A 17,211-nucleotide genomic window follows, 5' to 3' on the forward strand; every position below is an offset into this window, starting at 1 on the left:
GGTAGGATAGATTTTGGTACCGCTTGGTTGCAGAAGTTGAATAGTAAGGGGGTCAGGATTTGTAAGTATACATTTATAATACTTGTCCTTTGGCGGCATGGGACCTAGTGGCATGTTATTACATGGGGTGGACATGATATCTGTAATATAATTAACTCTTGAATTGTATTAGATAGAGTTATCAGTTAAACTTGTGGTATACAGTCCGGCGGGTCCGCCCATTGCCTCCTTAAAATCGGCAATCTCAGTTTGTAAATAACAAGATTACACACGCCGCCTTTTCTCCACTCGCAGTTTTTTTTTTTACTGTAACTACGGTAAAATCTCTGCTCTATGGGGTATGAGTAAAAATCATCTGTCGGACATACTGTCTAAGTAAATTAGGGTAAGTCTATATTTACTCAATGTCGCACATACACTAATCTGCCTTTTTAAGTCTCTCTAACTATTGTCAGGATTACTGTCCGGAAAAGTGACTACCACCCAAACTTGTTTGGTATGTTTTGGAACATGATTATTATACACGTTAATCTATTTTGATTAAAGATTTATGTTAAATAAGAATTGTATTTTATATTAATAAAAAAACAATTTATCCATATTGCGTATAGTTTGTACTAGGTGGAATTTGATGTATTTTATCCGTGTGTTGACAAAGCCTCTGTCATGATGTGAAAATTACACAAGAAATTTAGGTGAAAGGTGTAGATTTAAATTTTACTTTTTTAATTTTTTTAAATAACAATTAAATGTAATAGAATTTATTTTCTAAAGGAAGAAAATGTAATTGTATAAATTATCCTATTGTTCCCTATGAACAGTTTTACCCTTTTAAGACTATGTACACACTTTTTGTTCTAACATATGTTAAAATGCAAACATAACATATACATTTTGTGTATGCTCTTAATTTGTGTTTACATGCATTTCTAAGTGTATTCACTCTGTGGGGGGAATTCAATTAGCCAAGATATTGTAAGGAGCATCGCGGCCACGGGATTTTTACAGAAATCTCAGCCGATTTTTACTCATACCCCATAGAGCAGAGATTTTACCGTAGTTACAGTAAAAATGGGCAGTCGCGATGTTCTGAGTAACATTGCGGCTAATTGAATCCCCCCGTGTCTTTTAAACATGTGTCTGTGACAAAGTGTGAAATTTTGTTGTTCAAACCAAACGCATGTAAAAATGCATATGTACTTGTTAGCTACATCTCATTGCATTTGCAGTGCATTCCCATAAAAATGAATGCAGGTTTTCCATTCCATTCTCGAGTGCTGGATGCACTAAAATGGACAACGAAGCATTACAAAAAAAGCATTTTATTGCAGCGCAAGTTAATTTAATGTAAAGCCACACATATGTACAGTCTAATTTGGTATTGATATATTTGATTTTTATGTTACCAGCTTTTACATGCATGTAACTTGCATTAGAAACATATCTTAAACATAGTATTTTAAGGCCAGTGTCTACGACACCTTAATAAAGCCCATTTTAAGCATTTTCAATGTTCCTCACTAATTAGAAGCTCACTGGAACAATGAGTAGGGAGACGGTCAGGTAATATTTCATGAGCAAAATATTCAAATAATTATTTCCAAAAGGAGTAGATAAGTGGAAGATCTGTGAATCCATGCTGCAGCACAAACTAGGATTTTAGAACATCCAGCTGCTAATATCAGTTTTAGCCTGCTTTGGACTCATCAGTGCAGGACAGGATGTGCTCCACAGCAGTCTCAAAAGTCTTAGAAGCAGCTTCACTAGAACATTGATTAGTGTTAGGGAAACATTCAAGCAATGCACCCTGGGAAAAATGTTCAAATAAGCCTCTTCAGGAGGAGAGGGGACGTCTAGAAAATGCCACATACATGGAAAATACATTGCATGTCAATGTTATCTTAAAGGGCATAACATTGTTTAGGGTACTTTTAGCTATCTAAATTCCTGTCACATCCTGTCCCTGTGTCCTAATGTGATATATACAGTCAAGTCCATAAATATTGGGACATCGACACAATTCTCATATTTTGGGCTCTATACACCACCACAATGGATTTGAAATGAAACTAACAAGATGTGCTTTAACTGCAGACTTTCAGCTTTAATTTGAGGGTATTTACATCCAAATCAGGTGAACGGTATAAGAATTACAACGGTTTCTATATGTGCCTCCCACTTTTTAAGGGACCAAAAGTAATGGTACAATCGACTCAAAAGCTATTTCATGGACATGTGTGGGCTATTCCCTCATTATTTTATCATCAATTAAGCAGGTAAAAGGTCTGGAGTTGATTCTAGGTGTGACATTTGCATTTGGAATCTGTTGCCGTCGACTCTCAATATGAGATCCAAAGAGCTGTCACTATCAGTGAACCAAGCCATCATTAGGCTGAAAAATCAAAACAAACCCATCAGAGAGATAGAAAAAACATTAGGTGTGGCCAAATCAACTGTTTGTAACATTCTTAAAAAGAAAGAACGCAACGGTGAGCTCAGCAACACCAAAAGACCCAGAAGACCATGGAAAACAACTGTGGTGGATGAAAGAATAATTTTTTCCCTGGTAAAGAAAAACCCCTTCACAACAGTTGGCCAAATCAAGAACACTCTCCGGGAGGTAGGTGTATGTGTGTGTCAAAGTCAACAATCAAGAGAAGACTTCACAAGAGTGAATATAGAGGGTTCACCACAAGATGTAAACCATTTGTGAGCCACAAAAAACAGGAAGACCAGATTAGAGTTTTGCAAACAACATCTAAAAAAGCCATTACAGTTCTGGAACAACATCCTATGGACAGATGAGACAAAGATCAACTTGTACCAGAGTGATGGGAAGAGAAGAGTATGGAGGAGAAAAGGAACTGCTCATGATCCAAAACATACCACCTCATCAGTGAAGCATTGTGGTGGTATTGTCATGGCGTGGGCATGTGTGGCTGCCAATGGAACTGGTTCCCTTGTATTTATTGATGATGTGACTGCCGACAAAAGCAGCAGGATGAATTCTGAAGTGTTTTGGGCAATATTATCTGCTCATATTCAGTCAAATGCTTCAGAACTCATTGGACAGCGCTTCACAGTGCAGATAGACAATGACCCGAAGCATACTGCAAAAGCAACCAAAGAGTTTTTAAGGCTAACAAATGGAATATTATGCAATGGCCAAGTCAATCACCTGACCTGAATCCGATTGAGCATGCACTTCACTTGATGAAGACAAAACTGAAGGGAAAATGCCCCAAGAACAAGCAGGAACTGAAGATATTTAGAGTAGAGGCCTGGCAGAGCATCACCAGGGATGAAACCCAGCGGCCGGTGATGTCTATGAGTTCCAGACTTCAGGCTGTAATTGACTGCAAAGGATTTGCAACAAAGTATTAAAAAGTGAAAGTTTGATGTAGGATTGTTTAGTTTGTCTCATTACTTTTTGGTCCCTTAAAAATTGGGAAGCACATATAGAAACCGTTGTAATTCCTACACTGTTCACCTGATTTGGATGTAAATTCCCTCAAATTAAAGCTGAAAGTCTGTAGTTAAAGCACATCTTGTTTGTTTCATTTCAAATCCATTGTGGTGGTGTATAGAGCCCAAAATATGAGAATTGTGTCGATGTCCAATATTTATGGACTTGACTGTACATACTGTATTTAAGCAGTGACTTAACCATCTCCAATGCACAGCTCTAGGTTATGATAAAGCACGCTCCTCCTAACACTTCTTTCCAACTGGAAAGATTTTGCAACAATATACAGAAAAATGTTTAATCTCCAATATCTCTTCAGAAACAGGTTGAAGCGTGATATATGACTATGTAACTGTTTGCTGACAGGACACAAACAAAGGATATTGACATCACAGATTTTGTCACCTTGGCTGAAAATAAGCTCAATATACGCATTCCTTTTTAGCCCCAACTTAAGGGGTCTTTTTTGTCTGAAATATGTGATGTTTCACATTCAATGTTAAAACAGTAAAGTGTCAAAAGATTACCTTTAACGCCAAACAGCTTGCTTTGGAATTTAGGATGAGACTGAGAAGAGCCAAGAAAAAGATTTATCATTTATGGAATTCTACAGACCCGACTTAACCCCTTCGTGACCAGATCAGATTTTCTACACAATGTCCATTCACCAGTTTCACTGTGAATAACTTTTTATTTTATTTCTCAGTCCTAGAATTGTGTTGTATTTTTTTTATTATAGAGCAGTTAAGTAAGAGCTGTGATTGGTATCATATATTTCTATTGTATATGCATTATAATGAAAAAAATATATTAGGCTACTCTTACTGCGTATAAAGATGTAGGGTACCAAACATAAATAATTTACTGAAAGTGTCATGCAATTACGTGGCCTAATAACACAGGGTCACATATCTGTTTTTCCCCTCTACCTCTGTGCTATGACTGCACAACAGTATTTTTTCACCCGGGTAGTAAAGATTTTAGGGACAATGAAAGCAAGTGTAGGGCTATGGGTAGAGAGATCAACTGGGGAGCTGTTGCCTTTAAGGGGGAGAGTCGATGTGGAGTGATGTGCTGTCAGACTTCGACTTGATGTCTGGCGGGGCACATTGAGGGTTATTACAGTAAGGAATCTTCGCTCATTTTTCAGCACACTGCTATGAAATTTCATCCTGAACATTGCATGGATGTGTCTCTGTGGACTGTTCCAGAGACACGGTGCCTTGAACTGAATCTCCACCTTATAGACTGACATTCATTCCATGTGACCATCCTTGTAACAAAGTGGGTGATTTTGTCTTATGCAGGAGCAGACTGATGGGGGATATGAACTGATGGGATTGTTAAAATTATGTTTACATTTTTTGACATGCCAGCTACTATTGGGTCACGGTTTCAAGTGACGTATCAATGCCAAGGTCTACTGAAGACCATTATTGAGTGAAATGTTGGCAGAATCTTCTTGTGACTATATTGGAGCATAGAGACCCATATGTTACACAAAAAGCAGTGCTGGCCAGGAGCAGACAGAGAGCAATAACTAATAGCTAGCATGGATGATATTTCATCTTACGAAGGAAGCCACTCACACAGATTCCTTTCTTTGATCTGCCGAAGGGGCTGCCCCTATATGCAATGTTTTGCAGTCAAAACATTTTAAAAACATAAATTATTATCATGCAGCTTTCAGCTTCAAGAAATAATTTAACTCTTTGCATATGTGTGTTGACAAACAAGAAGCGAAAGATATATTTCTCTATACAGTCAGCCAAACTATTATTTCTGATCATCATCACCCTCTCAACGCTACACCTCCACAAAGAACAGGGGCCGGCTGGGCAAGGGGCCAGGTGGGCATCTGCCCTCAGGGCTGTTCCCATAGAGGGCTACCTTGGGCTGGGTCACTGGGCTACTTGCTTGTTTTTCCCTTCAAAATGTTCCTAGAAGACGGCTGAGTCGAATCCCCCCCCCCCCAGCTAAACTTTGGCAACCCTCCCCAGACAAAGAGTATGTTTATAATACAATTTACAATATAAGAAGCCATTATATGTGATTCATTATATAAGGATCAACAATTCCCCTTATAATCTCTGTGTTCTCTGTAACAATATAACAGAACCATGCTCTGCTCCCATGGGTGAGCTGAACCCATGGACCTGAGGATGCCCCTACATATGCCAGTTTGAGTGGGCAAATATGAAAAATCTGTTTCGTACTTGGACTAAAAAACCTTATTTGACATTATCTGGGTCGGCCTACAACTGCGTACATGGTTACATACAACGGATTAAATGTCAATTCTGACTTAAATTTTAATAGCGTTTTTTCGGGCTGATGTATGCTTCAATTTGCAGTTAATTAGGTGTAAACTGCTAATTTTCTATGAAAAGCACAATGTGCATGGTCATTTAAAGAGGTGGAGGAGCATTGCTTGAGCCTAAATGTAGGCAAGGATGTTATTGTCATACTGCAGTTGGATCTGAAGGTGCTATCTCTGCTATTTAAATGCATTGGAAGACGAGGAGACCGCCAGAGTTGTTACTTTCATTTTAGAGGTGGTCACACAGCTTTTTATGCCTGGTTCTGAAGACACCCAAATGCACATTGTGACTCTCTCACATTTGTGGGCAGCACGGTGGCTTAGTGGTTAGCACTGCCTCACAGCGCTGGAGTCTTGAGTTCAATTCCGGACCATGGCCTTATCTGTGTGGTTTGTATGTTCTCCCTGTGTTTGCGTGGGTTTCCTCCGGGTGCTCCGGTTTCTACCCACACTCCAAAAACATACTAGTAGGTTAATTGGCTACTAACAAATTGACCCTAGTGTGTGTGTGTGTGTTAGGAAATTTAGATTGTAAGCGCCAATGGGGCAGGGACTGATGCGAGTGAGTTCTCTGTACAGTGCTGCGGAATTAGTGGCACTATATAAATAAATGGTGATGATGATGATTTGTATATACTGAAAAAGCAATGTAGGATGGATTAAAAGGCAAATATCTAACATGATTGCAACATATTCCCTTTGGCTCCTTACTTTCAATTGTTTACTATGCAAATGAATGCCAAACAAGCATTAAAATGTTAGGTCTAAGCCAACAGTGATTTAATGAGGAGGATTAGCCAAATAAACACTATACTTAACCATGACTTTGAGAATATATGGAGCACCCATATGTTGGTTTTGCAATAAGATCTGAGATTATCAAACATCAGTCCTTTCAGTCCTCTTACACACAGCTTGATAGAGGCTAAAAGTCCTCCTGTGCTGAAAGCTACTGAACCATACATTTCTGAATTTAGGTAACGGGGGGAATCTCTGGGAAGGGAATCCCCCCGATTGCTACATATTTGACACGTCATAAAGAGGGGGGCTTGTCCATAACCGAACCAACCCTTTAAGCCTGCTCTAAAGTGCACCTATCAGATACAAGCCAAAATGTATTTGTGAAACCTTACCACACGTGTCCACAGCTGTTAAACTGTAATTTGCATTACACCTTTATATACATTATGATGTCTTAGCTTTATTTAACAACCATCTGCTGTCCCCCAAACCACATATATCCCATCTAGTAATGAAAAGTCTGAACCCGTGTGTGTGCATGTGTATGTATGTATATATATATATATATATATATATATATATATATATATATATATATATATATATATATATATATATATATATATATATATATATATATATTACTTACAGGTAACAAGTGTACTGATCACTCAGAGCTATTTCTCTTGGAGTCTGAACCCAGTAACAACCAAGAGAACAGGGTGTAAATATAGACAGGAAAGCAAGGTGGTTCACAGTAGGATGAACAATATATGTTATTTTTTAGTAAAAAAAATAAATATCTAATGTTATCAGCAGAAAAAGATGTTGCCTTAATCAGACAAAATGAAACTATCAAACGCTGCCAGTAAGTGCTGTGATATTACCAGTAATACTGATCCTGGTGTGTGGGTGTTGTTTAAGTGTATTGATTCAGGTGGTGTTTGCACATCTTATGATACATTTCTCAAACTCTTTTTCTCCAGCAATGCAAATTATTATTACTAGAAGCCTTATTTTTAAGAGTAATGTTACTTGTTTTAAAGATGGAGATAATGTAATTTTTTTTAGAACACATTTGACAACTTTATTGCAGCTGACAATGCCAATAAATTGCTTTACTATGCTTTAAGCTCCAGATAAACTATTATATTTACAGATAACTACCAAAATAAAGGAAACAACTGAAAGGTATGTGTGTGGGGGGGAATATTTATATTCCTCATTTATGCTCTCGCCCCATAGAGGTGTGACGAAAAATGAGCGGATATTTTTACCTTATAAACAAATTGAATTGAATCTCCAGGAAAGTGTCTTAATAGTGTGTTTGGCCATCAGAAGAGCTTCAGGGGTAAATGTATCAAACTGCGTTTTCTCAAATTGATGATTTTTAGAAATTTTTCTGGACAGGTATAAAATAGCAATTTAATTATCAGTAAAACCAGATGGTGGTGAAAGTATTGGCTGGATAATGCCCAATAATCTCTTTTGTCCACAGTTGTCCCTAGCTGATGTTTCTCTTCCCTCAGACTTTCATGATAACATCTCCTTAACCACCTTTCCTGGTAAATTGAGATGTCCTACATGCACCAGTATAAAAATAGATTTAGGCAAAACTATTTTTGCCAAATGATTCAGAAAATCAATCAAGATTATCAACAGGCCAAGTTTAAATGATCCCCTTAATCGTGTACAGGTTACTCAGTCTATTTCCCCACACAGGGAATGGGTACTTGAAGACATTTTGGGGGAAATATTCTGCATTCTATTTCCTCCTAAGGTCTCAGAAACTTTGGGCTAGATTTACTAAACTGGGGGCTTGAAAAAGTGGAGATGTTGCCTATAGCAACAAATCAGATTCTAGTTATCATTTATTTAGTACATTCTACAAAATGGTAGCTAGAATCTGATTGGTTGCTATAGGCAACATCTCCACTTTTTCAAGCCCACAGTTTAGTAAATATATTCCTTTAACTTAAAGTATCTCTATAGTCACATAGTAGGCATCATATTAGCTTATCCTATTGTGTTCATATCTTGCAACAGATAATACAATGCTGTGCAGATGTTTTTTTAATAATTTATCTGCTCCTTTATACATAAAAACGAGGTATCATTTTATAACCATCTATGTAGCACAAAGGGTTAACATTTTTGCAGAGAGCTACAACATTGTAGCCTGCCAAGTTCTATTATAGTGAATAATAGGGAGGGAGTGTGAGAGCTCTGAGTACTATCTTTTCAAACTGAACTGATACAAGTCAGCTGAACTCTCCAGCTCACGTGCAGACTGCTTAGAAAAACCTTTAAAGCTGAACTATTACATAGGAAAATATCCTAAGGAGGCCTCTCCTCAGAGCAGGGGCTGCCTCAAACAGCAATTTGTCCCGGGGGTTCTGTAATGCAGAACCGACAAATTAATTTTGTTGACAAACATTAAATGGCAACAGAGTGGGGGTGTGATTGGTCCTCCTGCTTACACACTCCCGCTTGAGTTTTCAGCCTGGCTGTGAGAGACATGCAGTTTCTCCTGGGCTTATGGATGGTGGGAGAGGCCAGCTTAGAAAAAGCTTTAATATATGGTTTATACTAGAAGGCATCTGGGAAGTTATAACAATAATTTGCAAATCATCATAGCATCAATTGTGGCTTATGTAAATATAATTCGTTACTGAAAATCTAATTTGATTGAGAAATCATTGGCAGCCCCAATATTCGTGTGGGATGCCATGGAGTTTAAAAAAGAGAATATAGAATAAAAATGATGTGTTGGGTTCCCTTTTATCATGGTATAAACACAATGACACAAATGGGTCCCTCATTTTTCTATAGTATTTTCAAAAGTGTCTTGTAATGAAGACGATGGAGATGATTTACGTCCACTTTTATACTACACTTAATTCCTGTATAGCATAATGTTTTCTGCAATATCCAGGCTTTAAAATGAAATGTGCTTATTATGCTTCTGCAAAGCATCTAAATGATAGTGGGGTTTAGGTTCCTTAATATGCTGTGATTGATGAATGCACCATCATGTTGTCCTCTTACTTTATGGTTGCAATACGTCCTTTGTATTTTACAAATAAAATTATTGATAAAAAAGACACCTGTTGCATTATTGCTCGGTTATATGGTGTGCTAAGATGCGATAAGTCCCTGCACATTTATATAAATGCTATGCTGTTTTTAAATCACGTTTTTGTTGACATTTTATTAATAGTAAACCAAAGCAGTACAAAACAAACCCAAAATATAATACAAACTGCAATCTATCCCAAGGTACCCAGAGTAAGGTCAAATACCACATACATATGTCTGTCCAATAGAGACCTTAACATGTAAACTTGTATTAATTAATTCAGGTAGGTACAGGAGTATATAAAAATACAAACCGGAGACATGTTGGAAAAGCAAGTGACCAAACTGTGGCCTGCATGACGTATAGCGGCACATAGTAAAAGCAGTATACAACATTATGATTAGGCTTCCGTGATGGAAGAGAAGCTTAGGACGCAGAACTGGGTGTCTAGGAAGAAACTTCAACTTGGTTATCCGACAATAACTTCACTGCCTACTGGAGTAAATTATTTTTAGCAAATTATACAGCATTTCTACATAGAGCCTGCTAGTGTGAGTTCACTAGAGCAACCCATTTGTGGAAGCACAGGTTCTCATCTGTCGTCCATGCTCTGGCTATAATAACTTGGACAATGCCACATATTAAGATGATGGAAGATTTATTCAGTCATTGTATTTTAATTGGTGGGGCCAACATTATGCAATGTATTGCGTCACTGAGGACCCATGTCCCGCCCACATTGCTTGGAAGCTGCCAGGATGAAGGAGGGTGAATTGGTCTCCTGGTAGTCTGGGGCAGGATCCCGGACATTCCAGGAGACTGGGCACATATGCGAAACATAACAGAGCAATTGCTACGTCTAAGAATTTACACTTTTATTTACATATATTGAGCATCCTGATGATTTATATAAGCTGCACTTGTAGATATGCCTGTGCTATTACATGCTTAACAGTGGTGAGTAATAAATTCAGAAATGTTCCCCAATAAATCTGTCGGGGAGCACGGGTGGACGGTGCCATTTTGAAAGCAATATTGTTTCTTACTTATTCTCCATGAGTGACATCAGAAGGCCATACTTTATATAAGGAAGAGAGCTCAGTTTACGCCAGTAGCCTATTCAATATATTTTTAAGAAATTTCCATCTCATACACTTGCCCCTGTTCTAAACTCTTCTTTCATCTGCCACTTTCTGCCTAATGCCGGTGATAAAGCAAAGTAAACCAGAAAACTGGTTGTGTTTTAGGGGAAATAAAGAGAAGGTAAATGAAACCATTCTTTCAACCAATCCTACTTTGATGTGCCACTGTGCTTTTATAAAGTCCTTACACATCTGACACATTATAATAATAAAACAATACCGGTATATTATTTTCTATTAGCCAAATATTCTTCAGTAGACCGTCATTCTACCCATCCTATTTATGCTGTAGATTGGAGTAACCATTTTTATTTACCTGCTGTTACATTACTGATGGTATTAGTAAGGGATGACTAGTCTTCCTTCACTACAGTTATAGCACTTTAACTGTTATTAGCATGAAAATCTATTGAGCCCATCCATGATGAGCAATTATTCTCCCGAGCTGGATGGATGCTGTCATCTATTGCTTTAGTCAGGAGTGAGGGTGCTCAGAGCATTATATCATTCACCACAATCAGTGCATGAGGTAGTGGAAATCACCCACAAAACAGATTAATGCTGCAATAGCACTAATAACTTTTCAAATATTTACGAGGGCTCGGGATGTAATAAGGGATAACCCACAGTCCATTTTACAGTTATCTGCTTCATCCATCCAGAGTTGAGCATTAGAAGAAGAGAAGCAAAACAAAAAAGTACTCTATGTCAATTATGTGGTCTCTCGAGATTATTTTACAAAGGATATCTGTCCGTGTAAGTAGTGATCCCACAATAACACTATTGATCTACAGTATGTCAGTCATAAGCACTTGATTATCACTGCATAACGAACATTACCCACAACTAGCTACTTTGCTGCATTAAGCAGTACATCACTTTATATTTCAAAGTCCCGATTCTATTCTTGGTGTCGATTATACACTACCCAACTCCTGAGTAAGGCAGCAGTCACACAGATGGGCAACAGCATACACTGCTACCAGGGAAACCTTTGTATTACACTGCACTTCCTACATGACACAACATTAACAGTGGTTTCCACTTTCCCTAATAGATTTACCTATAGTCATCTCTGCAGAATAAATAAAGTACAGTGAATTGAATACATAATTAATAAAGTCATCTATATGACAATAATTAATAAAGTCATCTCTATCTCTATAGTCATGTGTGCAGAATGAATAAAGTGCAATGAACTGAATACTAACAGGAGTGTAGCAAAACCATGCTAACCTTCCTGGGTATTCATACTCTTCATATATTTTGATACATAGCCACGAAAGTCTATCCATGTATTTTCAGTACAATAAAGACAATAAATAGAAAATAACTAGTTAAATACAGCTATTTACAACTGTGAAAACTGAGCCTCAATAGGAGCTTTTAGTCTGTGTTTTGCTCAAACAAAGCCAAATAAGCTGAGATAAAACAAAACAACTTTGTTCTATGACGTACAATATACTATACAACATTATACAAATAAATCCACTTATTGCCCAGTCACATGTACAGAGATAACTGAAATGTTCCCACTCTACCTTAACTGATTAAATACAGTTGTGTCAAATATTGTGTGACAGATGTGATGATACAATTCTTTTAGGAACAAAACTTGGCCAAATACAAGTTACAAGCATTTTTGGAATGATAGCTGAAATAAAACAACCTGCTGGAATCAAGCAAATCTACTGTACATACCCACAAATAGTGAGGAGGTTGTCCAACACTGCAACTTCCTTGTGAATGAAAACTTTCTTAGCATTGATAATTATTGTGAAAAAGAAAGCACACAATTAAAGACAGATTCTGCTATCCAAGTCTGTAGAACTTACTGTATTTCTCTTTATTAAACATTTATACCTACAAGCTTAAGAAGTAAAAAAAAATGCAAACTTATAATGAACGAAATTAGTCATGCTGACTCACCAGATACCACTTCCTCTCGCTAAATTCTTGTCATATTTCTGACTGTGACTGGTCAAATTCTCAGGGCTGTTGGATCTCTACTGTTGCACTTCCAGTAATAGAGCAGGAACCCAAATGTGGGAAGAGCACTGCTTATATCTATAATATGTAAAAACAATATTATGAGGATGGCCTAGAATATTAGACAAATAAAGAAGATTCTGTCTTTCTTGATAAACTCATACAGTTGTTAAGACAAATATATATTTTCTAATATATTGTCCCCTGGTTTGTAAACATGTATTTATTTATTTTTTCATTTTTTTTGCTATTTTAAGTAAAAAGTTTAAACCTCTCCATGTCAGAGTCAGTTTAGGAAATAATCTTCAGTAGTAAAATAACGGTTTGCATTTCACAAGGGCAATAATGTATTTTAGTGCAATGTTAGTTTCCTACATTGTCATGTAGTCAATGCTTCTTTCTAAACTTTACACGACAAAAGTGATATATATATATATGCACTGTGTCACTTGATCTGGACAAGTGTGCAAAGGTTTCTACAAGGTGCCTAGGGTTACAGAACAAGTTGACGGTGTTTGTGGGAACTCTGGGAATTGAGTTGACGCCATCTCTAGTAAAATACAGAGCAGAGGCACCAAAGTGTCTTATTTTGTGGACAGTGCAACAATAAGATTTTCTTTTGCAGAGAGAGATCAATGCAATTAAAGCACTGGAGATAGGGAATTTTTAGGGGGCAAAGCCATTTCAATGCTCAAATGGAATTCCGTTTTGCACCAGCTCAGAGATACAAGTCTCTGGCTTTCATCCTACAATTTTAACATGTTGCACTTCAGCAAAGAAGCACTTTTCCAGGCACACGCAGATTAATATAATACAGAAATTAGCATACACAAAATTGCCATATGTACATAAAGATGGTCCCAATGTCTCTTCACATTCAGGGCTTAAAGTAAGTGATAAGTGAGACTAAACTGAGCAGTATTTTAGGTGAGAAACACAGTTTTATTGAAAAGAGTGGTTGGACTGTGATGTGATGTTACACTATTGCACAGTGCACCTCTTCAGGTTTGTCAGATTCTCAGCACACCTAGGCTCACTTCTAGGTTGCTTAAGCGTCTCCCGAGAGCAGAGACAAGGCACAGACCTTGATGTGTATAGGATGAAGTATCCAGACTCATTGGTACAAAACCAAGGCGTTTTGAGGCGTACGTTTCTAAAATTACCTCTTGTGCCTTCTACACAACACTTTAACATTGCAAATTAACAGAAAAAAATGCCACATGTATTAAAATGTGTTTATAGACACTGATTCAGGCTACTTTCCAGTCTGTGCTGTACACTTTCTATAGGAAGGGCTGCATGTTTGCATATACGTTATTACACATATTCTGGGCCAAATGTCATTTACCAAGAACAAAATAGATCATACAATGGTGTCTACAAAGACTGTCATGGTTACCAGAAAGCTTGGACAGCCAAGTAGGGCCCACAGGTGTCCAGACAGGATGATTCTCTACATTCATCTTGACCATCTGCCAGGGCACTATTCTTCTATGTTCTGTGTGTGTTAATTTTACCTCAAAGCAAATGTTTATAGCATTCTTATGTTATAGGAGGTGATTCCAGCTGGATTACAGTGCACATAGTTGCTAGGCCGCAGGGAAGGCAGTCATTTTGTTGCTCGAACTGATATTCAGGAGAATGCACCTATCAATGTACTAAGAACCAGTTGCATCACTGAGGTGCTTTTGCATGTAATATTGTAGAAGTAAAAAATGAAAAGCACATGTATGCCCTTTACAACTGTAGGTACACTGAACATGCGGCTATATAAGCGTCACAAGATTTCTCTGAATCTCTACTTCTATGTGCATATGTATATGGATTGATATGGGCTTCCATATGTACATACAGTATATGATAATATTATATTGAACTAAAAATTTAAAAGACAACAAACACAGGCTTTACCAGATGTTGGGGACCCTTAGTCTCACCAGCATGAAGGCATCACTGTACTGAACGCTCTAACAATTCTTCAACATTAACATTTGTTATATATATTACTTACCATATGGAAAATAAAATGACAATACTTGGTGAATGATAAATTACAAAAGGGTCAAGTACTATCTTCCTTCAGACTCAATTATGCTAAGCTGATTAGCTTTAAGTACTGGAAAAAACTTGTTACCTAGTTATTTAGTGTTCCAAAGCCTCAGAGAGTACACACCTGACACTAACCTGACACTAATTTTCCACCTGTTTAGGTGAATATTTAAATGTCATTGCTGTATGATAGTAACCTGAGTGTTTTCACTCTATATCCTGAGAAATAAAATTAGGCAAATATGGTTTATCAGTGTGCATGTACCGATACATCACCACTAAATAATCTGACCTATTTATCATACATGCAAGGATTATATCTGCTTGGAAAGTACTGGCAGTGGACAAAAATGGAAATAACTGGGCAAATGAGGGACACCAAGTATATTGAAAGCAATGTATTCCACACAGCTTTAGAGAATGCTTTAATTAAATAAATAACATAATAGCATGGTCAATTCATGTCTAAAAATAAATGCTGGACTCACTCTATTGCCTATACTGATTGATATGAGGGAGTGTGTGTGGGAGAGGGGTGATTGTTAGCAGCTTCAGTGACCAAGTCAGCTCAACTTGCTAAAGTTTAATGAGCAATAGTGTCTAAGGTGATGTCCAGCATGGAGCTGCAAGGAAAAAGATAATCAGCAAAGGGTAACAGTGCGCAGATTATTGTTATACTCGTGAAGTGGACAGCAAAACTGATAAGTACCTGCAGATCAACTGACTGCACATTTCAACATGTGGCAAGAGTAGACAGTTTAATAAAACAAATGGTCTGATGAGAACTCCGCGGAGCAGGATATCATAGTTAGGTCGAAGTAACAAAACCAGTCATCACATCTGGCATTGAACATTTGTGAGTTCAGCGGTGCAAAAAGTACATACAATGGACTACGGAGCAGTGGTAGAATGTGATATGGTCAGCAGGTTCTCAGCAAAAATATGGGTGCATATGTTGCACCAATCAAAAGAGCTGTACAGCCCTTAATGCTTGTTTCCAACAGTGATACATTTTGATGTCTCCATAGTATTGTAGAGTACATTTTAATGGCATATTATGGGTGGAGTCATTTCAAGAACGCTTGAAAGTTTGTAAGCGTTCTCTGAAAACCTACCTCTTCAGACAAGCTTATAATATTCCTCAACCACTCTCTTAACCTCACTACCTTACCCTATTACCACCCGCTACACAATTTCACAGAAGACAACTACCCCCTGACCAACATTGTTGTGTGACAGGATCATTTAGCCTACGAGTCACTTTTACCTTTGCAGCCTGGCTGGGCCGAAATGCAAAAAGTAGGCTTAGCCTTAGCCTCATGTGTCAAACTCCCATTGTCCCATAGATAGTAAGCTTGGGAGCAGGGCCTTCTCACCTCTTTTTCTGTTTTACTCAGTTTGTTTATTAGTTTACTATGTTTGTCCCCAATTGTAAAGCGCTACGGAATATGTTGGTACTTTATATATAAATGATGATGATGATGATCATATACAGTATAATAGAGGTTGTGCAAAGAAAGATTGTTGAAAGTATGCTGACAAAGTGCTCTAATCAGCAAATTCTGTACATTTTGGAAATAAAAGAAACAGAAACATGAAAGTAGCAAAATGAAAGAAAATAAACCAAAATTCGTCATCATCATTTATTTCTATAGTGTCACTAATTCTGCAGCGCAGTACAGAGAATATTTGTCACTCACTTAAGTCCCTGCCCCATTGGAGCTTACAGTCTAAATTCCCTCACAGACACAGAAAGACAAAAACACAGACAAGGGTCAAATTTAATAGCAGCCATTTAACCTACTAGTATGTTTTTGGAGTGCAAAATTAACCAAAGCACCCGGAGGAAACCCACTAAAACACGCCATATTATACATTTGAATAGTGCTAAAATAATACTGTGAAGTTTAACCAGGATATTTAAGAGTAATACACCAACTACCTGCAATTAATGTACACAACACAAGAGCACAAACTGCTTCCAGCATGCAGGAAAAAAAGAAATGGTAGCATCCTGTATTTTAGAATTTCTAACCAGTGAATCTACCAGCATGGACAGCTATGAAAAAGCATATATATTATGGCTGCCTATCAAATAACTTAACGACTGTTTATCCAATTTTTGATTCAAGCTCATATTATTGCACTATATAATATTACTGTAAATTAGAATTCTTCAGAAACATATTTAGTGAATGTTCCCACTGGGAAAAACTTCTCTCCCACACTCTCCACTATTTCCTGTTTGATCATTGCTAGAATTGTTCACTCATTTCTAAATGCTTATATCATGGGTCTACATCCTCTGTCCTCATTCAGTGATTTTCATGCACAGTAATCAAAGATTTTAAATAATATTAAATAGGCCACTAAACCTAAAACACAATATAAAAACAAAGCTTTGACCAGCACTAACTAATAGAAA

The 17,211-nt window shown here is 37.4% G+C and overlaps 1 long non-coding RNA gene across 11 annotated transcripts in view; it reads right to left on the reverse strand.

Moving 5' to 3' along the window:
* The window catches only part of LOC142144649 (uncharacterized), a 466,443-nt gene that overhangs the window by 349,247 nt on the left and 99,985 nt on the right, over positions 1-17,211 (reverse strand). For 8 of the 11 annotated variants that reach the window (XR_012689763.1, XR_012689758.1, XR_012689760.1 and 5 more), the window contains one exon: positions 12,678-12,815. The exons of 2 other annotated variants lie outside the window; for them this stretch is intronic. This is a non-coding gene — a long non-coding RNA (uncharacterized LOC142144649). Of the gene's footprint in view, positions 1-12,449; positions 12,600-12,677; positions 12,816-17,211 lie in introns of those variants that run through there. One more of the 11 variants, XR_012689767.1, reaches the window with a different exon arrangement.

This window comes from Mixophyes fleayi, chromosome 3 (genome assembly GCF_038048845.1).
Source record: "Mixophyes fleayi isolate aMixFle1 chromosome 3, aMixFle1.hap1, whole genome shotgun sequence".
NCBI classification, from domain to species: domain Eukaryota; kingdom Metazoa; phylum Chordata; class Amphibia; order Anura; family Limnodynastidae; genus Mixophyes; species Mixophyes fleayi.